Source organism: Dermacentor andersoni, chromosome 6 (genome assembly GCF_023375885.2).
Source record: "Dermacentor andersoni chromosome 6, qqDerAnde1_hic_scaffold, whole genome shotgun sequence".
Lineage (NCBI taxonomy): Eukaryota > Metazoa > Arthropoda > Arachnida > Ixodida > Ixodidae > Dermacentor > Dermacentor andersoni.
Genome location: NC_092819.1, coordinates 65,376,456 through 65,402,397, shown reverse-complemented (window position 1 = coordinate 65,402,397; position 25,942 = coordinate 65,376,456). Strand labels below are relative to the sequence as shown.

The following is a 25,942-nucleotide window of genomic DNA, read 5'->3' as shown; positions in this document are numbered from 1 at the left end:
TCTCTCTAACCTGCAGCGGGAGGCAGGGCCCGATTGGTACTTGTGGTCGATATGTTGTCGCTGCTGCCAAGTGCCTGGCATCCATAGGACCTGGCATCCATAAACCAAGGACCTAGCATCCATAAAGTCCCAGCGTACTTTATAAAGTTCACCGTTCTAGCTTTTGAAGGTATAAAGCAAAACTCATGAAAGTTTCACAGTTATGTTACAGTATAGAAATGTTGTATACAAAAAATCAATCAAATCTGGCGGGTAAATCTATGTTGGGCCTTAACGGTTTAATTTAATGCTAATGTACACATGCTCCAAGAGCTTGGCCATTCACTGCACATTTTTGAGTAGCTACTTAGCGCTTTGGTTTCCTAGCCTCAAAGCAAGGCGCACCATTCTGTTGCAGATTCTATCCGATTTTCACTGTATTTGAAATAAAGGCTCACCCCTTCCCGTCCCCTCGTTGTATGTATAGAGATTATTCCTCCAGTAGGCTTTTCTCTACAAAAGAACAGCTTGAGTGGGCCTTTTGTCTCATTCTAACAAAAAAAGCCTTCACAGAAGTTCCCTCTCTCCCATAACTCTGAATTTAATGCAAGTTTTTATGCTGTATTATTTCAAAATAATGTGCCACCTGGCCGTACAACTTCAACATATGCACTTCTAGAGCCATAATTTGGAGGTTTTGCTTCGGACAAAAAAATTAAGTTCGTAGATTTTATGTCAGCAGGCAATTTATGCTCTTAAATGTACACTAAATAAAACGATAGTCATTTTTAGTACATTACGCTTCACAAATGGCCAAGAGCCAAGAGCCTCTTTTACCGTGAGGAGAAGAGGGCAGAAAGAAACGAAACAGCGAAATCCGGGTTGCGCGACTGTCCTGAAAATTACTGCAATGCTAGCCAAGAGCGTCAGCATGGAGTTTTTTTTTTATTTAAGGACTACGGTGCGTGTTTAATAAAGCAAGGGCTCAACCTAGCAAGTTCTGAGAACTTACTATACGTCAAACCGGCCTAACTACGACAGCAAAATTTTAGATTCATGGCGGCTTTCAAGGTATGACAAAAATATTTAGAAAGAAAGCTTGGTAATAATTTATTCATTTATTTATCAAGCTTTTCCTCACAGGATGAATAAAACGAGTTTTGAAGATATAATTTACATATACTTATGTGGTTTCGAGTGGATCGCAAAAAAGGATTTACTTATGGCCGCTCCTTCCCTACAGTTTCGTACGTCTAAAGGCACCTACATGTTTGACCGAGACAGTTTTACCATAGCGAACCCGCAACGTGCGATTGAACCAGTAGACTGCGCATAAACAAAACAAAAATGAAACAATGAACTTCTAGAAGTGTGCAGACAGTACAACAGCCTCCCCTCTATAATAGAGGAAAAGAGCGAAGCTTTTATGGTCGGCAGATGAAAATTCCGAAAGCTACCAAGATTCTTCCAGGAAGTCAATAAAAGGGCCGGGGTCATTTTTTACAGAATGTCAACATGTTGCCATCACTTTCGAGAACACGCATTTGCATGCACCCTCGTCTGCTGTTATATTTACTTCCGTGGGCCAAGCAATGTTAAAATATTTTTCCAGTCTTTCCAATATATCCAAATAATAAGTTAAGCTAAAATGATAAATAAATGCTCGAGAACGTCTAAGGCGTCGATAATATCGCGAACAAAAAATCAGTAATCGAGAAATTGAGGTAAATATAGGGCATGATTTGCGACTGCGCCACGACATTCAGGTACTAGACCGATGACGTAGGCAATCCTCAATATGATTCAGTCACTAATACTCAACCATTCGTCATAAAAAGATCATTGCACAGCATAATAAGACAGAAGAAAATGCTACTTGTCCAGCTCTATTCGATTTGTAGAAAAAGAATTCACCGACGATTACGATACTCGCTAATGCGAAATTTGAGCGCAGCTCTATACGTGTTTTAATATCGTGATATAATGAGGCAAATAATTTGAGAAAGACATGTAGCAGAGTCGGCAATCGTCGAAAATCTGATTTGCTGGTCAAGCGCGTCGGCTTTTACACATGACTCGTCGAAGGTTTCAGTGTAATCGCTGGTGTCGCGTGACTTCCCGAAAGTATTACACCATTCGCGTCGCGCATACAAGCTACAAAACAATCGCAAGCAATGAGCGCCTCCTTCGCATGGGTGTACATAACGCATTTGATGAGCTCACGGAAGCCCATCGCGCAACCCAAATTGAGAGGCTGTCCTCCACCACCACAGGTCGGCACGTCCTTGACAAACTAGGACTAAGCCCGACTTATGAGGCCGACCAGACGTGTCCCTTACCATCAGACATACAAAACTGCATCACCATCCTCCGCCTGACTAAACACGTGCACCCCATAATCATCTGCATCACGAGGCGCGCTGGCAGGCCAGGGCAAAAGCCCTCTACAAACAACACCAGCACGACCCCCTCACGGTGTGTGTCGACGCCGCTAGCCACCCACACAAAACTGGCCGGACTCCAAATGCCGAGTTCATGAACCGGCACGGAAAATTCTCAATCGTCGGACCTCCCTCAGACCAATTAAGTTCATCTGGGTGCCCGTTCACGCGGGCCTTCCAGCAAACGAGATGGCCCATTCTATCGCTTGAGTAGCCGTCAACCGAGCCACGCCGTCCGATGGCCTGGATAACGCCAGAGACCGACTGGTAGAATATTATGAGATAACCCTCCACTACCGCGAAATGTGGTTGAGATATCCGCCCCCACACAAATCCTTAACGAAATTCCAGCAATCTACCTGGCACCAGTTTCAGGCACAAACCTTCCTCTCGCCAGCTTTTCTCGCCCTGGTTCATCCAGGCCTATATCTACAGAAATGTACACTCTGCGGCGCGCCTAGAGCCAACTTCCATCGCATAATTTTCATATGCCCTGAGCTCCAGCCACTCTCTGAGTGGCAACTCACCGACGTCGAGGGATGGGAGACCACGGTGTCTAGCTCCAACCCAGCCGACCAATCACGGCTGGTAGACTGGGCTCTAAGGGTCCCTGAGTGCCACAATCTCCCGCCCACTCTACGCGCTGCTGAGCCCCCTCGCAAGTAGTGTCGTAAATAAGGCTCAAGTAATAAATGTTTACCACCACCACCACCACCACCACCCATGACAATCGAAACAAGTGCGAACGAAGCCAAACCAAGTAAACCAAACAAGCGCGAGTGAGAGCTGATGCGAGCAGACGATAGTACGAAACGAGCAGTCCGGCTGAGACCCGATACGAGTACACATCGAGCGGTCGGGTGGGTCCGCATGACACCAGTTTCCCGCGCGCACGTCACTGTCGGAGCTACTTTCATTGGTATTCGCCGTTCGCGGCTCGCGTGTTTCTTCTCCCGCTCCACGTTCGCTCTTCCATCTTTCGCTGTGCTCGTTCGTTCGGTTACGCCGCCGCCGCCGCCGCTCGCCCCCGGAACGGGCGCCTAAGAACTGCGCTCTAAAAAGTCGGTTTCGCCCGAAAGACGAAGCATCAATTGCGATAGCAAATTAGTGGACGGCTATACGAAGTAAGGATAGTAGATTTATCGACCGTATAAGCGGTTGACTGGAGGCGCCTTCAAGCCAGAACTTACACGAACCCGGTACATCTTAACCGCATGTTTCTGGAATTATACGCTGATATCAAATGTAAATTATGGGATGATAGAGGAGCCACCTAGAGCACATACTCTGGGATTGTGAAATGGTTCAGAGGAGAATTGCAGTCACTCATGATGAACTAGAGGCACGGTGGAGAGCCGCACTGACTAGCTCAGATCTTCAGGACCAACTTTGGGCCATTCAGCAAGTCCGGGAAGCTACCGAGAAACAGGGTCTCTCTGGTGATTCCAGCGCATCCTAAACCTCCCCCTCCCCCCACACACAAACTCGTAAACATGACATACTAACTAAATTAACAAGCACGATGTCACGCGCGCACAAGCAAACTGAACACATCTCACTCAATGACGGCGGAAACTCACTCTCAAAACGCTTCAGTCAGGAAACGCGGCAGCAGCAGCGAGCGAATTGACTTTCGTGATGCCGCTCGCATCAACGCGAACTAAGCCGCGCAAACACAGTGCAGCGCAGACTCTGTACCCGTCGCAGATGGCTTTCTATATGCAGTGGCACGGCCGGGCGCGCTTGGCCACCTGGGCCTCCCGCAGTAGTATGCGCCCCCCCCCCTACTCTCCCCGCGAAGCCTTGCGTGCTATACAGAAGGCGGCGCGCTTGATCCCCGCTTTCCTCCGTCGCGTGCGCGGGATCGAGCCACGGTCGCCGGCTCACCCTCGCACGCTTTCACTCGCACATACAGCATACGGCGTGCGGCGACGATTTTATTGCCCTTTGATGTTATACGGAACCTAATGGCGACCTTGACGGCAGAAATGCGCCGGGAGTGGCCATTTAATTGCCATCGCAATAAAATGAAGTCATTGACCTTGCCCTTGACAACGACGCGGGGGATCGAAAGGTTTCGTTTTTGCTCGACACCCGCGCCACCTGCGCTTTCGCGTTTGGGTAGTTTTGTTATCGTGTAGCGCTGTGCTGCTTTTGCTGCCCTGCCCCCTCACCAAGGCGATGCCGAAGCACTCTCCACCTCTCCATAAAGTGTCATTACCATAGACCACCCCCCACCTATACCCATAACTAACCCCCCTGCTATCCCCACCCTTTAGGAGCGATGGGAGATCATGCTGTCCAGCCCCGCCCTGGAAAACCAGCTCCGACTGATGATCCACAGGGGCCAGGCGGCCCTGGAAGCATATGGAGCCCGCGAAGAGGGAGCCACCCCATCAGACGCTTAACGCGTTTCATTTCATAATGGACCAGTAAAGTTGTTTCTCTCTCTCTCTCATTACCAAAGCATTCTGTTACCCACATCATTTGAGGTTTCTTTTGAGTTGCCTCTACCTTTTCGCCTAAAATGTTATTGTGGCTAAAAGCCTACTGCGTCATTGTTGGCGCGCACGTGCGCCGCTGTTAATTCATGTTTTAGCTTTATATCTGCAAGTCCTGACAAAAGGAGGACAAGCGGATTAAAGTAGCAGCGACGGCTACCTCATCCTTATTTTATTAACTTCAACATTTTCTTAAATATTTCCATAATGAACATGCACAAACACAATATATGTATATATACAGGGTGTCCCAACTATCATGCACCAAGAGATAAAAATATGCAAATGCCACGTAGCTGTAATGAACCAAGGTAACGTTTCTTGCCATCGCTTGAATATACTCAGATTATTTTTTTGAGTTCCGATTAATTGCATAATTATTCTTAATTAATTAATTAATCAACTTTTCAAATAATATAATTACACGAGAAGTGTGAATGAGAAAATTGTAGAGCAACGTGAAAAACTCCCGATACAGCTTTCTGTTGCTCAATGGTTCTACATAAACGCGTTTTTCCTAGCGTGAAAGAAGCCCGCGAATACACGCAAAATGCCTTGAACGGCCACTCGCGTGGCAGTTTTGCGTGTACTCGCGGGCTTCTTTCACGCTAGGAAAAACGCGTTTATGTAGCACGCATTGAGCAACAGAAAGCTGTATCGGGAGTTTTTCATGTTGCTCTACAATTTTCTCATTGACACTTTTCATGTAATTTTAATATTTGAGCAGTTTATTCATTTTTATTTTATTTGTACATACTGCAGCCCTGTTGGGCTATAACTGGAGTGGGTGTGAAGAGCAGAACAATGACAAATAATAGAGGCAATATGAACAATACAGACCAAATGGAAATACTAAGTACCTGTATATTCAATAGTCGTTAAAATAAGTTTAAGGGAAGGGAACAAGTAGGACCAGGCAAAGAATCCGGTACTCAATTACACAGGGAAAGAAACTGCATTTAAAGGTGTGCGCACAGGCAGAATAATACGCGATGGATAGGCGATAGTGGCTTCTAGTATAGATGGTTTAACAGGAGTTAGGTAATTATCTTAGTAAATCCGGCAAGAGGAGTTAATAATGTGACGCAGAAACCTTAGTGACTGCGTGCGTCGGCAATCTCAGTGGTTGCAAGCCAACCAATCTGGGATTAATTAATTAGGACTAATGACGTATTTAGGCGGAAGGCAACAAGAACAATCTGAGTATCTCCAAGTGACGGCAAACAACAATGCCTTGGTTCTCTCCAGCTACGTCGCATTTGCATATTTTTAAATCTTGGTGCATCACACTTGGGACTTTTAAAGAGAAGGAGCTACCCAACTAACAAATATTTCCAATGGCATGAATACCCTATGCCAATATGTTGCTGTATGTTAACCTTGATTCAAACTGCTTGGTGTGCTTTTTTTTACCCTGAAAAAAAAAAAAAAAGCCTGCAGACTTTAGCTACTCCTCCGGCAGCATCTTTCATCGATGGCGTGTGAAATGCACGGGAATGATATGTGTCTCACCATTACGTCTCTTTCCAGTTGGCTATACTCACTACTCATGAAAAAAAAACACTCTTATAATTTACAACATCTATTAGGGATGGAAACATCGCCACTTGCATGCGAAGGACATAAATATAATTCACTCAGTAATCGAAATGAGGATAAGTTGAATTCACTCGTAATCAGAATCAATTGCAATCATGCTCGGCAGCGATTATGCTCGAACTCACGATTTAAAGAAACAACGAAAAAAAAAAAGCAAAATAAAGGCTCGCCATCCCGGCCCGGACCTGTGAACGTGGATGTCCGGCGAAGCTAGTGAAAACCACCATTACAACTGCTGAGGGGGGTATACAATGCTTTATTGCATTAGAGTACTTGTAGTAATGGTAATTTAGAGTAATGGGAGAAGTGGTAATTTTGACAGCACGCCGCCGCTGATCGTTCTGCCGTTTCTTTTTCCCGTTGCCGCTCCTCGTATTCACACCGCTCCCGACAAGTTCTAACTATGCATTGTCTACCTATAGCGGTGCTGCAAGAACAATTAAATTAGTTGCTGGGCTGGTTCTTTCATATACGAAAGGCCAGTGACGTCACCCATACGTCGCAAGCTGCCGTCTCCGTGGATGCTTGCGCAACACTAATCTTTACCGAAAAGCGTATGCGGGGAGTGCTACGTGCTTCTTATTTTATTAGGAGCGCTTTATCCTCAATTATCTCGTTCGGATGTTTGCTTTGTGGTTGTTTTTCATTGAAATGAATGCTGTTCTGTATGTTGTATTCGTGATTCCCAAGAATATATGCAGTTTTCGCTTCATTTTACCGAGTCCTTCACACCTGCGTCACCTCCGCCGAGGGTCGGCCCGGTATTGCATAATTTTCGGGATTGGCAAATGTTTTTGAACACGGACGCGGATGCGAAAAATGCCGACCAACGAGCGGCCAACAGCTTTGCTGTAAAAAAAGAGGCTGCAGTTTCGCCGTAAAGGCGAAGCAGTATTATTAACACTTGCACCTGTAGAAAATTTGCGTGACCTTGAATTCTTCACTGAAGTGACCGCCTTATATCAGTATACACAAGACATCATAGTGTCTTGTGTATTTTCACAGCCCGAGTCCCCTCGCACCACCAAGAGACTGGAGTCTCTCGGCGGTGTAATCGTGTGTGTGTGTGTGCGTGCGTGTGCGTGTGCGTGTGTGCGTGTGTGCGTGTGTGCGTGTGTGCGTGTGTGCGCGTGTGCGCGTGTGCGTGTGCGTGTGCGTGTGCGTGCGTGTGTGTGTGTGTGTGTGTGTGTGTGTGTGTGTGTGTGTGTGTGTGTGTGTGTGTGTGTGCGCGCGTGTGTGTGTGCGCGCGTGTGTGTGTGTGTGTGTGTGTATATCGTACGTGTAAGTGAAGACATGGGTTCGTAACCCACCTGCGGCCAGTTTTTTCTTTCTTCATGCACTTTCATTTACATTAATTTATCATTTTCTTTAATTAAATTAATAAGTGAATGCTATGTCGGCTATGCTGTCCTTGGCGTTTTTGTTGGCTTCGTATGACGTGACTAATAAAATTATATATATATATATATATATATATATATATATATATATATATATATATATATGTATGTATATATATATATATATATATATATATATATATAAATATATATATGCAGGTGGCGTTCGGAAAGATGGTCGGGCCCCAGCCCACTCACCCCCCCCCCCCCGCCCCCGCCCCCAGTAAAATGAAATGTTTCCGCATATGGAATAAGTCATCGTATATTGGTGCCAACCCACTTTTCGACTTTGATACAATATACCCGACGTATACCCAAGTGACTCCGCCCGACTCGGCTGGCTGAGAAACAGCAGAATATCGCCGATAGCGTTGCGCGCACCAGAGGTATCCGCTTGCGTGACGCAAGCGCCGGCGCTGCCATCTCTTGTCTACTTCGCGGCTTACCCGCACCACGTGAGGAAACTTCAAGGCGTCGCTTCGCGTACATTTATTATTAGAAATTAAAAAGTTGCCGTTGTCATAACCGCCGACGATGTGAAAAGTAAATAATCTTGAGTACAGTACAAACACAGCAGTGAAAAATGCAAAAAGTCGCAAAATATTTGCAATATTGAACCAATGTTATTACAAACAAACCCGTTTTAAAAAACAAAATGATGGCCCACGTGACGTAACGTGTGCGTGCGCTCACGGTACGTCCATAGAGAAAGACATTCCACAAGAGCGGACACTCCCATAGAGCCCAGCGGCCATGCCAGCGGCCGAATTGACTGTAGCGCACCAAACTAATGAGATTAAAATCGTCCGGTTTCGGTTTTGGGCGCGCGCGATTTTGAATGCTAGCCAGCACGCGTTGCGCCGGCTGCACTAATCAGCGCCGCCTTTCTTCTTTTTTTTTAGCTTCTGTTGCTTAGTCGCTGGCGTTCTTAGTATGGAATCACTTTGTTTAGTACAAATGATTGCGAACAATCTTTACAAGCCTCCACCGAATCCGTGCCACGTGCAATTTGATACAGTAGACGCAAGACGCCTTGTAAATGATGATGATGATGATGATGTGTAGTGTTTTGTGGCGCAAGGGCCAGGTTTGGCCAAAGAGCGCCATGACAAGTGGTAAAGTTGACGATGTATTATGGAAGATGTGATTTAGCTGTAAAGTGGCCTAAAAATAGTCGCTGTAAAGTGCGTAAAATATACTTGCTATAAAATTATGGCGATGACTAATGACGTATACTATGAACAATAAAATCCATCGTAAAAGAAGGACACAGAGTAGAAAATATATGAGATAATAAAAAATACCTGGAGCACTGTTGCCTCACCGGAGCCCTTGAAACACAAGGGCCTAGAGGCACGTGCTATACAAAAGAACTATCACAGCGCCATCCTCCGAAGAGAGGAGACGCTACGAACATGTGGGACTAACAACATGCAACACAACATCTTTCAGAAAACTTAGGACTGCATTGGTGTCAAATAGCGGTTCTGGGCCGAGTAACATTGCAGGATGAAGGGGGATCTGCTGCCGGTATGCTAGTGGAAAATGCTTCTTTCTCTCAGATTCGGCTGCCCGACACTCCAGGAGGACGTGGAGGACGGTCAGCCTCTCCCCGCATCTACCGCAGGTTGGAGGACCGTTTTCAGTGAGTAAAAAGTTATGTGTGCCAAATGTGTGTCCTATTCTGAGGCGACAGAATAGAACATCTGTTCGCCGTGATTTTGGTGCGGAGGGCCAAGAACCTAATTGTGGCTTTATCACGTGCAGTTTGTTATGTACTTCTGCGTCCCACTTACGTTGCCAGTGATTTCGCAGTTTCTTTCTTAAAAAAGGCTTCAAGTCTGTGACAGGGACCGAAGAAGTTGGATTAGCTGCATGCAACGAAATTGATGTGGCCATCTGGTCTGCTAGAACGTTACCCTCGATGCCCCTATGTCCGGGCACCCAGCATATAATGACATGCTGGTTAGACATGTACGCTCTACAGAGAATGGAATAGAGCTCAGTTAATACGGGGTTTCTGTGTTTACAGTGTGACTTCAAGGCTTTCACGACGCTTAAGGAGTCTGTAAATAAAATTGTTTTTTGAATATTTGATTTTCTGATATGTTTCACAGCCGACAATAGTGCATGGGCCTCAGCCGTAAATATACTTGTTTCAGGGTGCAGTACACCAGATTCCGAAAAGGATGGACCAATGGCTGCGTAGGACACCCCGGCATGCGACTTAGAAGCGTCTGTGTAAAACTCTGTGCAAGAGTACTTGTACTGGAGCTCCAAGAAATGCATTTTGATATGTGTCTCTGGCGCATGTTTAGTGACCTCTACAAAGGATGTGTCACACTCTATCAGCTGCCACTCCCAGGGCGGTACTAGCTTAGCTGGAGGCATTAGGCGTTGTTCGAGAACTGGGACGTCCATTTCTGTGCTAAGTTCTCTTGCATGCAGTGAGAAAGGAAGTCTCATAGAGGGTCTGTTATGAAAAAGTGTTTCACACGTCAAGTCGTTAGCGGTTGTGAAACACGGATGTTCCTTATTAGAGCGAACCTTGAGAAAATACGTTAAGCTGATGTTTGTTCTCTGAAGATGGAGTGGCCACTCATCCGACTCCACATATAGACTTTCAACAGGGCTTGTCCTAAATGCGCCAGTGGCCAGACGGATACCCAGATGGTGAACTGGGTCTAACATCTTAAGCGCGCTCGGTGCGGCAGAGTGGTATACTACGGCATCGTAATCTAACCGTGATCGAACTAGGCTCCTGTAAAGATTCAACAGGCACCTCCTGTCGCTGCCCCATGTAGTGTGGGATAGAACTTTAAGTAAGTTCATGGTTTTTAGACATTTTGCTTTAAGACGTTTTATGTGCGAAATGAAGGTGAGCCTGGAGTCAAGGATAACACCTAGAAATTTGTGTTCTTTGTTAACAGGAATTTGTTGTCCACCCAGTTCTACACAGGGATCAGGTACCAAGCCTCTCTTTCTTGTGAAGAGAACACAAGAACTTTTGTGCGGGTTGATTTTAAATCCATTTTGATCTGCCCACTTGGACACCTTGTTTAAGCCCTGCTGTACCTGTCTGTCACATACTGTAAGGTTGCATGATTTGAAAGCTATCTGTATATCGTCTACGTAGACGGAGTAGAAAATAGCTGGTGGTAAAGATGCACGAAGCGTGGTCATTTTGACGACAAAGAGCGTGCAGCTGAGTACGCCGCCCTGGGGTACCCCAGTTTCCTGTATGAATGTACGCGACAGTGCAGGACCTATTTTCACTCGAAATGTACGGTTCTCTAGGTAGCTCTCTATAATGTTTAACATATTGCCGCGGATACCTAGCGCGGAAAGATCGCGCAGGATTCCGTACCGCCAGGTTGTGTCGTAAGCTTTTTCCATATCCAGAAATACAGATAAGAAAGATTGCTTGTGCACGAAGGCATCACGAATGCTCGCTTCAATGCGCACAAGATGGTCAGTTGTAGATCGCCCTTCCCGAAAACCACATTGAAATGGGTCAAGCATTTTACTGGACTCTAGGAGATGCACGAGACGGCGATTGATCATTTTTTCAAATACCTTACAAAGGCAACTTGTCAAAGCTATCGGGCGGTAACTTGCCACTGAGGAAGGATCTTTGCCTTGTTTCAAAACCGGGATCACAATGGCTTCTTTCCATGCAGTCGGGAGGTATCCCGCAGCCCAAATGGTGTTGAAAATTGTGACTAGTGTAGCTTGGGTGTCTTTATGTAAGTTTTTTATCATTTCATACATGATTCTGTCAGATCCCGGTGCAGAGCTCTTGCAGGCGCTCAAGGCAGCTCTCAACTCGGCAATGCTAAAAGGACAGTTGTATGGTTCATTCTGTTGACATTTTCTCATGAGTGGCTTACATTCTTCTATTTGTTTATATTTCTGAAAGGATTGCGAGTAATGGTTGGCACTTGACACGCTCTCAAAGTGCTCCCCAAGTGAGTCCGCCTGAGCTTGTAGGGTATCGCCTTCTGTGTTTACCAAAGGGAGTGCATATGCTTGTCGCCCTCTTATCCTATTTACCCTGTTCCAGGCTTTGGCCTCATCTCTGAACGAGTTAATACTCGATAGAAACTTCTGCCAACTTTCTCGTCTGGCCTGTCGGCGGGTTCGCCTGCCTTCGGATTTTGCTTTTTTAAAGTTGCTAAGATTCTCCGCAGTGGGAGAAGCGCGTAGCAACCCCCACGCCCTGTTCTGTTTTTTACGAGCGATCCTACAATCGTCGTTCCACCACGGGACACACCGTTTGCAGGCCAGGCCTTTTACTTCTGATATGCATTTATATGCGACATCTATTATGAAGGCTGTAAAGAACTCGACTGCAGCATCAATTCCTAACGAAGACAGGTCAGCCCATGAGATACTAGTAAGAGATCGAAATTTCTCCCAATCATCTGTCTCAATCTTCCACCTAGGAGCGTGCGGTGGATATTCGTTGTTTTTAGGTGATCTTAGCAGTATAGGGAAGTGGTCGCTGCCGTAAGGGTTGTCGGTAACTTCCCATTCAAGTTCAGGCAGTACAGACGGGGAGACTATGCTAAGATCTATGGAAGAATAGGTTCGGTTTGCAGGAGAGTAATATGTGTGTTGCTTCTTATTCAACAGACACGCACCCGAAGAAAAAAGGAACTGTTCGAGAAGACGTCCTCGCGCATCTATACGAGGGTCGCCCCACAGGGAGTTATGTGCATTGAAGTCGCCAAGAACAACATAGGGTTCTGGCAATTCATCTATAAAGGTCTGAAATTCATGTTTGCTTAGCTTATAATGTGGGGGAATATAAAGCGAGCAAATAGTGATAAGTTTGTTTAGCAGAATAACACGAACCGCCACTGCCTCAAGGGCCGTTCGTAGCTGTACGCGTTGACAGGCTATGCTTTTTTGAATTATAATTCCAACACCGCCCGATGATGCTATAGCATCATCGCGATCTTTGCGAAAAGTAACATACTGTCGAAGAAAGTTTGTGTATTTTGATTTCAAGTGTGTTTCCTGTAAACACAGCACTTTTGGATTATGTTTATGGATGAGTTCTTGAACATCATCAAGATTCCTAAGTAGACCTCTGACATTCCATTGAATGATTTGTGTATCCATATTTTAAATTAAATTGGTGCTGTGTTTACGGAAACGGAAGGAATGTCTTAGATTACAGAGCCCTTTCGAGGCCCTGTAACCGGGGTTTTGCTCTTTTTGAAGCGTTCGAGGGAACCTCGCCGCTCCTTAGGCGCCTGGTGCGCCTTGAGGATAGGTGTAGTGTCCATTGCCTCTTGTGAGGCGCCGGACACGTGCTCTTGCGAGCGAGAAGTTTCCCGTGAGGGTCCCGCCCTGGAGGGCAAGACCCCTGCGCCCACCAGCCCGGAGGTCGATGGGGCTCCCTGGGGGATTTGGCTGCGCCGGCCGTTGCCAGCGCTGGAAGGGACCTGGGAGGTTGAGGCAGCCTCGGCTGCGCCCACCTTCGGGGTGGATGGTCCCCTCTCGTCGGTTGACGGAGCAGGGCTAGCTGCGACCGCCGCGGGGGCAGATGGCGTAGCTGCCGACTCACTGCTTGTGGGTCGGACAGCCGCCGGAGGCAGTTGTGACGCTGCCCCCTGACGCGCCACTTCGGCAAAGCTGGCCTTAGGAAGGTATGCAACCCGCCTGCGTGCCTCTTTGAATGATATGTTTTCTTTTACTTTGATAGTGACTATTTCTTTTTCTTTTTTCCAAGACGGGCATGACCGCGAGTATGCGGCATGCTCGCCATCACAGTTCACGCAGTGTGGAGCGTTTTCGCACGTTTCAGAGGCATGGTCACGGGAACTACATTTTGCACATGTCTGGCGGCCTCGGCAGTTCTGTGAGCTGTGGCCGAATCGCTGGCACTTAAAGCATCGTAGGGGATTTGGAATGTACGGTCTCACTCGGATTTTCACATAGCCTGTCTCGATAGTGTCTGGTAGGTTGCTTGAGCCAAATGTAAGTATTAGGTGCATGGTATTGATTTCTTTTCCGTCACGTCTTATTTTAATTCTCTTAACATTGATCACGTTCTGATCATTCCAACCCTCTAGAAGTTCAGCTTCAGACAATTCAAGCAGATCAGCATCCGATACAACGCCACGGGTAGTATTCATGGTACGGTGTGGGGTCACTGTGACTGGAACACCCCCAAAAGATACAAGTTTGGACAGTTTTTCATATTGTTTCTGATCGCGGAGCTCTAGGAGAAGATCACCGCTAGCCATTTTCGATGCTTTGTATCCGGGACCAAAAACTTCTGTCAGAGATTTCGAGACAGCGAAAGGTGAGATCATTCTTACAGTCTTCTCAGGCTTATCAGAGTGGATGACATGAAAGCGGGGAAAGTTCTGTGTACGATTGCCAAAAAACTTAAAGACATCTTCGGTGCGCCCTCGTTTCTGAGGGCGATCAGGAAGTTTGGGGAAACCAGTTTCCATGAAGATACATAAAAATTCGGCAACAGCGCCGACCGCCCACCACGGAGCCCAACGCGGGGACGCGGCAGAGCTTGCATACAAGTCTGCACGACGCCAGTCGTACGCCGCCACTATAACCAAATATGGTGTACCCAAGGTTGGATAGCCACACAGGGTTAACCCTTGCCACCAAGAAGAAGGAAGTAAATAGAAGAGAGAAGGAGACAGGAAAGTACTAAAAGTGGAAGGGAAAGACGAAGGTTTCAGGAGAGAGAAACAGGAAACGGCGACTGCCGATTTCCCCCGGGTGGGTCAGTCCGGGGGTGCCGTCTACGTGAAGCAGAGGCCAAAGAGGTGTGTTGCCTCCGCCGGGGGGCCTTAAAGGTCCGAACACCTGGCATCGGCTCAACCTCCAGGATCCCCCTTTCCCCGGACACGGCTAAGCCGCGCACGGCTACACGCGGGAGGGTCCAACCCTCGTGTGCTCGGGTCCGTGGTGTCGCAACACACCAAACGCCTGCTGACGCACACGCCCCTGCGGGCCCTTGTAAATGAGGAAATGTTTTTTTTCTCTATATAAGCGGTCGTGGCGGGCTTTTTGTGCATTCATCCAACGTTGTGGCGCCAGGTAAGCAGCAGTAGTTCTCGTACGAAGCTCCACCGGACGGCATCAGCTGAAAAAATTACAAGCATGTGACATTTTGGTGTTTAGACCTCATACGAATACTCCATGCAGATGCGAAGCGTGCCAAAGTCGTGAATGGGTGGCATTAACAAACCAAGGCAATTCGTTTCTCCGTACACATGGCGTAGAAAATGCCCGACTGATCCCTAAAAATACCATAAAATATGAAAAGAACTGATTTTCAAGCATTCCCGATTCCCGGTCATTATTTCCTGCGCTTTAAAAGCACAAATACACGGGCGAATGTGCGTTTCCAAAACGACTTGGCTTCGGCCAACGCGATGGTAAGCTACATACCCAGAAGTGGCCACTAGATATACAGGCTCTCAGTCAGACCATGCTAGATGCTGGCAGAATTCCTTCTGCTCGCACTCAAGACAAATGTGTGGGTGCAAAGCCTGTTTTCAGTCGCTCAGGAGACAGAATTTTTAGGTTCTTGAGCTCCACGGCATTATCTTTTGCGCGTTCTGCCGGCGCAAGCAACACGCTCCAGAGTTATCACTCTTGGCAATCACTCGTCGCGTTTTCGCAAGCGTGAGTGCCAAAAGAATGTGTATGTAGTTGCGGGGCCCCAAAAAGCGTGACAAGCTTGTCCCACCGAGATTCAGTACACGCCAAGCTTATACCCCTGTCGCACGGGAAAATTTAATGTCATTCGAATCGAATGGCATTCGATGCATCGAATGCCATTCGGTCTCTTGCGCTCTTGCGGTGCTACACAGTAAAATATAATGGCACTCGCAAATGATAGCAATGACGATCGGGAACAAAATTTCTGAAATTCAAAGAAATTTTGTGCCTATTAAACGCGTTTAAGAACTTTTGCGAGTACTTTTAAAACGGACGAAAATATTTTGATGCCAATTATTCACAGCTAAAAGCACTTCGATCAACACATCCAATATGGCCGACCGCCGCAACAGATTCCTGATGCAAAGAGTAATAGCATTGAGCACAGCCCATGGGGAAAATATCATCAGCGAAGTCTTCTGACTTTGCTGATGCACGCATTATTTTTTCGTGTTGCGTGTCGCTGTTGTCTATCTGGGGTCAAGAGTACACATTCGGTTCAAAATCAAATGCGAATGAGTTCCCCTAACTCATGCGATGGCAAATGTCATTCCATTCGAATGACATTAAATTTTCCCGTGTAAATCACGATTAGTGGGATTATATGCGAATGCCATTAGATTGGAATGACATTAAATCTTCCCGTGTGACAGGGGTATTACTTTCTCACCACGACTGAGCTGCTTTTCGCTAACTGGGTCACAACGCCAGGCCCGGCAAGCGTACCTCAAATGTATCCCAAACAGTAAGTATGAAATTACAGCACTGCTGGGAGTCAGAGAAAGCGTCATTAACTTGTCCCAGCAAGATTCAGTACACGCGAAACTAACTGCGTCACACGGCCGAATTGCTTTTCTCTAATTACGTCACAACGTCGGGCGCGGTCGCTGTGCTTCAAGGGTACCCTAAAAAGCAACAAAATTAGTCACCATAGTGTTGGGGTCACTGAAAGCGCCAAAACTTGTCCCATTTTAAGATTCAGTACACTCGAAATCAACTGCGTCGCAAAGCTGGGTGCGGCGAGCGTGCCCAAAAACTACCGAAAAGAGTTTAAATAATGTAGGGGCTCATAGAAAGCATCGCGAACATCCCCCAATACGAGTCACTAACTCAAGTTAACTACGCCAGGACCAGCAAGCTGTTTTTCGCTAACTGTCACAAGTAGGTTCCGTGCCATAAAAGCCTAAATTGCTTGAAATGCGTCGCAGACTGCCAAACAAGATTTCTCACCTTGCCGTAGTCCAGTAGTGCAGTGGTGCCGTGTCGAAGTGCAGAAGGAACGCAAGAATATGCCGGGAGCCCGACAAGTCAGGCTACATCCAATAAAAAAGAAGAGACGGGTCGCCGAGCAGGCAAACTTCACATGCCCAGCCGGTCTCGCTCGCTTCGATGGCGTGTCTGGGGCATGACGCAGGCATACGGCAAGTCAGGCGTGCCGCTAGCTTGTTGCTAGGTGACGCAAGAAAAATAAGTCGTAAAGTATAAGTTCATTTATGCGCAAAAAGTTTTAGTTTTAGTGCGAAAGAATAAAAACAAATAAAAGGTTGTCTGAGTTCATTTCACAATCTTTCTTTTTTTTCGATACTCGCGTCAGCTAACGGATGGGATTAACACTAGGCGTAACCTGTTTTCTGTTGCCAGTTTTTGCCGAGTGTCCCCTCTTGTTGAATTTCTTTCTGTATGGTACGTCGGACTATATTTAGCCCTTTAACACTTGCTAATCACGTAGTACCGCAGCGGACAGGCTCGCAGCAAGCGCAGCTGCGACGCCTTTCCGCAGGGGGACACGTGGCGTGACGTCACACCTGCCACGCATGCGCTCCGGCGGCTCAAGGTAATTGCGACGTGACGAATGACCTTGAGAGACATGGCGTAGTGGAGCTTTCGCTCTAAAATCTACTCTTACCTAAAGTCAAGTGGCACACTATATCGATGGCTTAAACATCTTGTTGCTGGCGTTTATGAGAAAGTGTATCATACAGTTTGGTAGTGACTGTTGTATCATCACCATGGACGCAAAACGCCCATCTGTTACAGTTCAGATGCTATGAGGGCGGGAGGAAAGATCAACACAGTGAACCACCATGCGATGTTAATTGTTCGTCTCGGTTTGGATCAACTGTAGACGTCTCTATATTAAAAAAAAATCACCGACAATTACGATGCTCCCTAATGAGAACTTTGACAATAGCTGTATAAGTGCTTTCATTTCGCGACATAGTGGCTGACGCTGACAGTCTGCCTCGTGCAACACATTGCGAATTGGGATGGTCGAACATTTTTGTGGTTGGTACATTTTTGAACCGGTTCATCGTTTTAGCCTTTCATCTATAATCGCATTTGGTGCAAGTTTTTTCAGAGAAGAATTGATTAATCGAAATTTTCGCCAGGGACTTTTAATAAAATTGAAGCACAGTTATCTATCTCTGTAGGACCATACTTTAGTGTCTGAGAGGTGGATTTAAACACAAGTGTATAAACGTTTGATAAAGGATAATCTTTAATATTTTAAGAACTAATTATAGTTTGTACTAGTGGCTTTTGAAGAGGTTAACAATGTCCAAAACTTAATGCACAATTAAATAAGGTACATGACGCTAGAGAATCTGTGTGCAGTGCAGTTAAACAAGAAATAAGAAAGATGACAAAAGTGAAAGTTGAAGTCCAACTGAAGTATGCAAGAAACTGCAGTATGCACATGGAAAAGAAAATTACTGGTGTTAGATTTTAAATCGCACTCTCTTTTCTACAGAGCAAAGGAATGCCAAATGGCTGGGATGTTTGGGTAAAACCGACGCCTTCTTGGAATGGCCACACAACCACCATGCGACAATAAATGCTCGAATGCTATTCGCAACTCCAGAATCCGTTACTGTTGTTGCAGAATATAATTCAGCATCCCACAATACGCAGGCAGTAACGTCTGTGGTGCTTTCAGAAGCTAAATATAGGTATTGTGCACTTATACCGTGGCAAAGGACTGTTAAGTTACCAGGTCAGTATGTCTTGGTATAAAAACGAACAAGAGATTTGTTAGTGAGTGGGGATGCACCTTTCTCTTTACGGTAAGCTGATCCGTGTGATAAGGTATATGTCTGATGACTGGCGCTTGTTCGTGCGTGCAGTTCGCAGTGTTCTAGGTAGGGTGCAGGCTTGGGAACGCAGCAGACGCCTGCCGCTCGTAGAAATTCTGAAACCCGGTGAAACGTGAGAAGCGAATAATAACCAATCGGACCAGGTTGAGTTCCTTCCATCAGGTTTCCAAAACTTGGCGAGGTTTTTCTTTTGGCAAAGTCGGTCGTATTTTAGTAAATGCATGAATTGGAAACCAACTGAACCAGTTGTAATGGAATTTAGCTGTGTGCACAGTGTCCGAAAACAAACGGCGTCGTGCACAGGCCGAACGCTGCAAGACTGGGACGAGCGCTGTTTGCAGCTGCTTCTGAGTTTCTGGCGAGCTAATGCGTAAACTGACATCTCACCAGGCTTCCTGAAACTCCGTATACATTCCTTGGCACACTCGGTCCCGTGCCGATAAGTTGCGGCAGCGCCGCTTCCACCACTGGCGGTTGCCGGACATTCAACTGGAAATTAACAAACAAAATAATGCCTCCATGACGTCACTGACGAGGTCAGAAGGTAGAGGGAGAGGGCGCGACGCCAGTAGGAGGAGCCTTGCCGCAAAGCCTTCCTTTCCCACATCGCACGCAAGCGGGCTGTGCTCGTGCTCTCTTGCAGGTCCGCCGGCCGCGCGGCAACATGGGCCAAAATCGCGGGGCAGAACCCGCTGAAGCGAGCCGTGTTTACGAAGCGCTTCTCTTCTGCCGCGTTTACCTCGGAAGCTTTTATTCATCTTTTAAAGCACTGGGGCAGCGCTCATACGCACCAGTGCCAAGCAATTATAAAGAAGAATATTTATGTAGCAAGCCGTCGTCAACTGCCAATATTCGCAGGCAATAAATTACATTTCGTCATTTCGTGAATACAGTTGCTTTGAAATTCCTAACTTGTAATTAAGTTTAGGACTACAATTCAGATATATGGGGGGTAGTATAAAGAAAATAACTTCCTGGCACCATATTAATAAAACATATCCAGAGAGGGAGATTAAGATAGACTGCAACGATTGCAATGTCATCATTGGAATCAGACATATGCTGGCGGTGTGTCCCGCGACTCTCCCCAATTTCGTTCAAGAATGGACACAGTGGGGAAAAAAAGATTCAAAGCCCATTGTTTGAAGACCAACTAAGGGCCGTCCAGAGAGCCCATGATGTCGCTGAACGGCTTGGCCTGACAGTGCCAACGTAGGAGCGGCCCGCCTTGTCTTAAGAAGTCGAGCCTCCGGACCTCATTTCAATAAAAGTTTTCACACACACATACACCATCAATCGTTAATTTTGTTCATGCGTTCTTAAAGGGATCAAAAGCTGGCCGATTTTTCAGTCAGCCAAAACTCAACACAAGTAAAAGTTGAACGTTTGTGTTTTTATTCACACATTCCGTACTGGAAACAGACTGACCTCCAATCTGCAGAAGCAATTTTCATTCACAATTGAAATTTGTACATAATGAGCGAACATAGATTCCTGAAGATCCAAACCAATGCGAAAATTAACCATCACGCGCTGGTCACACGGAACTTGACTATCACGTATGTTATGACGGCGACACATTTCGTGGCTTACAGAAAGATGGTAGAGTACAATACATGTATTTCATTTACAGTATGAGAAGTAAAGATCTACAGAATTTTAATCTGGCTACATGCATCTTCATAAACAAGGAGTAGCCTATAATTGCTCTCATTATTTCAACTCCATGCCGAATGAGGGAACATATTTCTATAGCGCTTACAAGCATATATAATCTGCCTGTCGTCATAATTTGCGTCATATTCATACATACAGAAAAGCACGTCCAGTATTAGGACACTATTTTGACACAACAGCAACGCAAGCAATCATCCATTCATAAAAAAAAAAAACTTAATAGCACTTTTCATAGCAAGGAGGATTACCAGTTCGTACTTAATTAGCATTACATGGTCTATACTTGTATTACTGCTATTATTAAATACATTTTGCCGGCAAAAGAAAACATTACAAAACAAAACATTGCGCCTCGTCTATAATACAGGTTCTTAAAAACTTGCACACACTGAAGCTGAGCCTAAAGCAAGGTAACTGAGCAATAGAATCAAACGTGCACTCAAGCCCTTCATTGGAAGTATTACCCGCCATGGTTGCTCAGTGGCTATGATGTTGGGCTGCTGAGCACGAGGTCGCGGGATCGAATCCCGGCCGCGGCGGCCGAATTTCGATGGGGGTGAAATGCGAAAACACCCGTGTACTTAGATTTAGGTGCACGTTAAAGAACCCCAGGTGGTTTAAATTTCCAGAGTTCTCCACTACGGCGTGCCTCATAATCAGAAAGTGGTTTTGGCACGTAAGATCCCATAATTTAATTTTACTTAAATGTATTTCACCGACAGCAAATGGGCTGCCGTCATGACGAATGGGTCGATCGACACTGCTCCTATGTCAGTCCACTCAGGCTTGCGCACCTGGGCCGCTATTTTGTAGCGATGCCTTATGCCTTATTCTATGCTATTCTCATCATCCACCACACACGGCCGCCTGATCCCGTTGATAATGTGGGCAGACCGTCGCTCTGACCCCTGGCCAAGCGCGAAAAGTCTGAAAAAGAATAGAATCGGAAAAGGCATCGCTACAAAATACCGGCCTCAGAACTGGTTTACTCATGCAAAATGAATACCTGCTCAGAAAATAAAGTAAAATACTTGCGCTTAGCTGCTGTTATTAAGAAACCTGAAAAGCTTTGCCGAACTGGAATTCCCGGTGTCAAAACACCACGGAGCCGCGCAACACATGTGATGCTGCGGTTGAGCAATCTTCGTCTAATGCTTGGTTGACCTAGGCTGTTTGTTTCCTGCGCCTTCTGTTCGTTGCACGCCTGATCAAGCTTCTCTGTCTTATATTTTCTAACTTTATACTTGGGAGGACAACCGAAGCAGAGGACCAAGCGCGATCCGACTTGCGATATCGCTGAGCTAGTGACGAGGGTGAGCGGAGGTAAGCTCAACGGACGCGCGGAGACTGACCGCGATTCGCCCGATTTCAAATTCACAAAAAATAAATAAAGAATAAATAAGTTAGGATGTCCGGCAACCGCTCGGAGCGCGCATGTTCCTTGAAATCGAAACTAGCACTCGCCTTCCGGGGGTAGATCTCACCGCTTTAAATGGTGAAACAGCATCTTCTACTTGCTGCAGAACCAAATCATGCTATTAAAACGACATGTCACAACAAGGCACATTGGATTGGATTGGAGCCAGCTTTAACCCGGCATAACATGTGTCATGATCAAGCTCAGAAGCTCATTCCTGCTACCGTGCCTGCAGATAAGAGTACATTAGCGAGAACATTCCTGCTGTTTAAAGCAAAATGTAACGCCAATGCTGGGGCCGAAAACTGTAGACTAAGAAAACAACATAAAACTTTAGCGGGCATCACTGTGATTTATCGTTAAGCTCCTGCCTAAACAAAGTGCACTTCGCGGTTTTAAACACCAGCAAGATATTTAAAACAGATAAAAAGAAAGCGATGGCCTGCTCATCGGAAATAAAGAAGTCGTCCTGAGTGAAGTGTTTCGGAGAAACCTGTGTAGTAATAGTAACTTTTTTTTCCCCCAATGTCTTGGCCAAGCTTGGCGCTCTCCTGCGCGCGTGAATACGCATGAACGGCGTGAACACGTTGAGTCAGTGCGCCTGCGCTAGGACACGGTGGGCCCAACGGCTTTTCTGTGCTTACCATTGCTGTAATGGCGAGGCTTCGCTTGTAGCATTCTCGCAGGCATTGTCAGCGCGATTCAAACTAAAGGTGCCTACTAAACTGCATGACTTCCCTTTTCAGTAGCGAATTAGTGTATTCACACCGATGTCTAATCACTTGCCTTTATTTTGTGTCCTCGTGACAGCCATTGGACCCACCATGAGTCCAGCGCCGACGGGCTCACGCTACGTGTTCGTACCGCCTCTGAGAGAGACCATGCGGCCGCCGGCCAATGTGACTCCGAAATAGGAATGCCCGCTCGCGCCCCGTCTCTCGGTCAGCGGAGCGGCAACTGGTTACATTATGCTGTCGATAGGTATCGCATGACCGGTCGCACTTTCGTTTCGTTTCCGGCTGCTGCCGCTTCGTGGCGGTGACGGTCGCTAGCGCTGACCATCCGATCATCGGACACATACTTTCCTTATTGAGCGAGAGCTAGTGTGAATCCTCCAACCGTTGCCTGTAATTGGCTAGTCAGACCCCCCCGAAATGGGGGTGGGTGGAAGCAAAGAAAGCTTGGCTTTAAAAGTACTTACTGTAATAAGTGTCACTGCATGGTTCCTTTTCCTTTTATTCACCACAGGAGGTTAAATATAGGAATCCTTTATCCGCGTCTCTTAATTTGACGTCCGATGGCCGTGTTTGTCAATACCACTGCCGGCTATACGTTTTTTCTTAGATTTCCTGGCCACGAGTTCGCTTCTGTAAGAAAGCGCGTTCCTTGAAGTGTTTGTCCTCGCTGTCTGCCTGCCTGCGTACGTTCACAGCCACGTGGCATGCGACCTTGGCAGTTGGGCGACCTATTCGTGAGACATGCACGAATAAGCGCAAATGCCTTCGAAAGCAAAATAAAATAAAATAAATAAATCAGTAAAATGGTACGTGTTTAGCCGCACGAGTCGCGTAGAAATGAGAAGGAAAGTGTGAAATCTCCTTCCGCATACTGTCCTTGACCACTTAGCCGGCACGTGGGAAGTCTGGCGAGTGTATACCCTCGTCTTCCATCTTCTTATCTGCACGGAAAATGGCGCATTCGACTACAGCTCGTATTCGCTTGACCATTACTCGAAACTTCGCTCGACACTGAGACTGCCGTCGGGAAAATACTTAATCGCGTCGCGTGTGGTTCGGGAGTCGCATTAACGAACGTTTATTCCATGGAATGACTAACAGCAACTGCACTTATTTGCTGTGGCAGTGATGAATCCGTAGAGGTCGCTGTGCGCCGCTGTACTTCCTTCGACGATGAATGACATTCTCCACGTGCTAGTTCTCAGCCACTCAGGCGACAGACAGTGCTCTGAAGACATCCTGGGACCTTGGACCAAAGTACTATTTCACGCACAAGGAAAGCGCTATTGCGCTTTTCTTTAAAGCGACCGGCCTGTACGGCCGCCTTTGTGTACGTCAGTGAACATTACACGTGTGTACACTGACTCTCTTTTTCTCTGTTACCATTTTGAAAATGATAATTGTAGTAGAAGGTACAAAGGGAAGGAAAGAAATGGACGGGACGAAGTACTAGCTTGCAGCAGCGTTTCATTACCAGCAAACAGCGAAGTATGCATGCAGAGGACGGCAAGTAACGCGGATGCTTGCATCACCTTCTGGGTAACTGCGACTGTCAAATACTCAGAAACACAGAAGGGTTGCTCCCGCTATTTGAATTCGTAGTTTCGAAATTATCTCGGCCTCGTTAATGTTGTGCGTCGGCGGGTCGTGTTCCTTATTCACTGCGGAGCAGTGAATAAATGAACGTTCGACACCACAAGTTCTGAAAGGATGGGCGAGCCAGCCATTACGAGCTCTACTTACATCAGTGTAATGTTCTCTAGGACTGTCATCGATGCAGAAGCCCGCTTGACCTAAGTGCTGCTTCCCGCACGATACTGGCATCTTATAGACAACACTGGCAAATGGATTATGCGAGATGCAGGGTGTGCATTAACCACCTTTGACTTGACCTCTTACTTCCTCGAACGACGCAGCCTACCAAGCTTAACAAGGCACAAAAATGACTTTTGCTCTCAATCACTTAGCTGTCTTCATAATATTGGAAAACTTATGAAATAAATATAATACCTCTTCTTTCTTCTTTTGCTTATGTCGAGTGGGTTGTGCAAAATTTTTAGAGGAGTAAAATTTTTAAAGTAAGGCCTTTGCAACGGATGCTTACTCACGCAACGTGTAGCCAGCATCTTACAACCTCTTGAACTTACACTATATGCATATGGCCATCTTATGTATGCGAGACTCCTCGAGGGACATTTGAACCGTTTAATTCTCGCAGTGTAGGGAGCAAGCACCACGAAAAGTTTACACGCGCAGTTATAGAAGCTGAAATCACTTCGAAATTATAGGTTCATATTACGTGACCATTCATTTTGCGTTTCCGAGTGATAAGGGGCTACCAAAAGGCGTCGCTAGCGTCCAAGTCGCGTGTCGTCCCCGTTGTGTACGATAAGTTCTTTTTCCGCAATAAAATGTTATGGAAAGTTAGAGCTCTTTATCTTTTCTTTTTTCTTCACTCCCCGGGAACCTGCGCTTCGATTGTCACGTTCGAAAATGGCCTGCACCAAGCCCGAGTACTCACGACTACGTCTATCATTTTTAGTCATTATCTTTCGTTCTTCCTTTCCCATTCTCCTAGTGAAAAGTAGCCAACCGCGCGCAACATCGGTTAACCTCCCTGCTTGAACTTCCTCTTATATACCTTTCTGCGACCGACTCCACTGTTTATAACGAGCTTTTCAAAGACTAAGGTGCCGTGCATAGGAAAGAGACAACCCGGCAAAATGAGCCGCATTGAAGCCTGGCACGTGAGATTCGTTCGTCTCAAGTGTTAACTACGCAGGTCTTGGACATCTAACGCCGCCTTCGGCGTACACGTGTTAAAAGAAGTAATGATTAGTTACACTAAAATAAAATTATGAATTGCCTGAAAAATCAGCTTAGAGAAGTTGAGGTATGTTCAGTATGCACCCAGTCTTGCCCCCCAGTCTAACGTAGCAAACCGGATTTTTCTTCAAGTTGACCTCAATGCTTGTAATTTCTTCATTTCTCTCTCTCTCTTTCTCTGCATAATATAAGGAGTCATACTCTCATTTCACCAGTCCTGATTAATGATGGCGTAGTTAAGCGTAACTCTAGTTGTTAAAAAGCTATGAAGGTTGCGCTGAACGAGAAAAATGCAATAAAAAAAAAAGAAAACAGACGAGGAGAATAAGATGGTCCACCTCATCAACCTTCGTTTCGTGCGTTTCTTCCGCTCAGCGCAACGTTCACAATGCGTCAGCGACTAGCCACGCAGTTAATTATTTTAGTGAAAGTTCTCAGCGAAGACTGTTAAAAAAAATCTGGAGTCGCTTAAGCTTCTACCTTAAGAGTAGAACGCGATAGCATTAAAGGGTCCGTGACTGCACCTCGTGCTCTACTTTTTCACCACGACCTGTTTCTCACGCTGT

At 46.3% G+C, this 25,942-nt stretch overlaps 1 long non-coding RNA gene across 1 annotated transcript; it reads right to left on the bottom strand.

Moving 5' to 3' along the window:
• Window positions 1-14,792: 14,792 nt before the first annotated feature.
• On the bottom strand, window positions 14,793-22,737 carry LOC140218971 (uncharacterized). The gene is made up of 3 exons (XR_011895180.1): window positions 19,107-22,737; window positions 16,855-17,073; window positions 14,793-15,043 (listed from the first exon to the last, which is right to left on the bottom strand). It is a non-coding gene; the product is annotated as an uncharacterized lncRNA (long non-coding RNA).
• Between the last annotated feature and the right edge of the window lie 3,205 nt (window positions 22,738-25,942).